Below are 2,336 nucleotides of genomic sequence, written 5' to 3'. Positions count from 1 at the left end.
TATATATATAATAAGTTCGAATCTTTTTATTCTAAACTATGAATATGTGATCGGATTTGTTAAGAATGAGTGAATAAACTATACGACAAGTGTTGAGTAGGGGTGTATATGACCAGGTTGGTTCGGTTTTTTCAAATATCAAATCAAATTATTTGTGTCGGATTTTTAAATCTATAAATCAAATCAAACCAATAAAATTCAGGTTTTTCAACCTCGGGGTTTTTTTCGGATTTTTTTCGGGGTTTTTCGGATTTTCGGGGTTTTTTCCGGTAAAGTATTCATACAAACATATAATTTACTTGTACTTCAAATATTTCTTTAGTTCCTACCAAAATACAACTATCTAAGGTGTTTCTTAAGAAAATAACACAAAATATGATATGAGTAATGACACTAAAATAGCCAATAAAATAATAATAATAATGAAATTGCGTATGATGACACTAAAATATTCAATAAAAAATAATAATGAAATCATCATATAAAATAAATATTGCAAAGTCATATTGAAAATGATCATAATTTAAAAGTACTAAATCATGCTAAAATTAAGTTTAATAAGTATTAGTTACATGACTAAATATTAAAGGAAATTAAATTAGGTTATGTATTTTAATTGTCTAAACCAATGTAAAACTAAAGAACAAATATTCAATATTATTGTCATTCTTAGTGTTGAATTGATTTTCATTTTGCATTAGTAGTAATTTGATTTTGATTTAAACTTTATTATAATTACCAACATCAGTGGACTAAATTTTTTATTGAACCATTCAGAATTCTAAGTTTCAAACTTGAAATAATATATTAAAAGATAAAAACTATGAAAAAGTATAAGAAATATTTAAAAATTATATCAAAGTAAATATTTTTATGTATAAAATAAAATTTTAAAATTATACATATAATGTCGAGTTGGTTTGGTCTCGGGTTGGTTTTTTTTATTTAAAACCAAACCAACCCAAATATAGTCGGGTTTTATTTTTCAATACCAAACCAAGTCAAACCAACCACTAGTCGGATTTTTTTCTCGGTTTGACTCGATTTGCGATTTGGTTCGATTTTGTACACCCCTAATCTGCAAGCTAAACATTTAATTTGAACATATCTTTTCTAGAAAAGAGAAAAAAGAAAAAGATAAATAATGTAAAGAAATTCTTTCAATCGCGAACTTGAACATAAGATTAACTTATAGTACATGTTTATGTGTATATTTGTATGTGCATGTGTGTGAACTAATGAAATTTTAATTTTATTAGGTTTATATATAAGTGCAAAAGTGTATGATGATGAGAATATATATTAAATTTATCAAATTTAAATTATGAATTCCCTTCGACGAAAAATGTAAGAGAATGGTTACTCACCTTAAAAATTAAATAATTTTGATTTAATTCCGGTAGGGAAAAAAATCTGTAAATGTATTGAAAGATCTTGTGTGATTGCGATCTTATGTGATTGCGCAATCAGAGAATATGCTTCCTTAGATATATAAATCAAAATATATGTAATTAGCTGTAAAGATATGTTTCCTTAGTTATAGAGCTAGTACAACTTGTATATAACATTGAGATGTATTATCAATAAATGTATTTCACTTGGGTAATCTTATTTTACATGGTATCAGAAGCATATTAAAAGATGGCCAAACACATACACAGCCCCTTAAACTTGGCCCCATTTTTCATTTTGGCACTCCAACTTAGCCTTGTTCCATTTTAACCCTTGAACTTCATTTTTTCTGTTCCATTTTAACACGAAATACTATTTTTATGATTTCTTTATTTTATAGATATTCTTCAAATGCAACTTCTTATTTTAAATCGACACGTGTCAGTTAATTTTAGTTAAAAAAATTAAAAATTAACAAAAAATAATTCTTTTTAAAAAATTAAACATTCGCGAACGAACATAAAAATTTTCAAACAATAATATTATTTTTTGAGATTTCTCTGTATTTTTGCATGAAAATAAATTGACGAAAGTTCTTTGATTTTCTTTCTTAAACATTCAATTAAACTAAAGGGAAAATGCATAAGTACCCCCCCAGCCTATGCCCAAAATCCCTGAGACACACCTAACCTTTACTAAGGTCCTATTACCCCCCCGAACTTATTTTTTAATTAATTTTTTACCACTTTTTGGCTTACGTGGCAATATAAACCAAATAGGTTGAAAACTTTGTTCAACACGCGCCAGGCCCCACTTTTTCAACTTTCTAAAAAGTAGCTTTTACACTTCCCAAAATTTCAAAAAGCTATCCTATTATTTATAATCTACTTTGTTAATATATTTTTAGTTAGTTTATAGTTTTCAATGTTTATATATTTTATTTT

Source organism: Solanum tuberosum, unplaced genomic scaffold (genome assembly GCF_000226075.1).
Source record: "Solanum tuberosum cultivar DM 1-3 516 R44 unplaced genomic scaffold, SolTub_3.0 scf00042, whole genome shotgun sequence".
Lineage (NCBI taxonomy): Eukaryota > Viridiplantae > Streptophyta > Magnoliopsida > Solanales > Solanaceae > Solanum > Solanum tuberosum.
The sequence above is the reverse complement of the archived record's forward strand: the minus strand, read 5'-3'. Positions refer to the sequence as shown.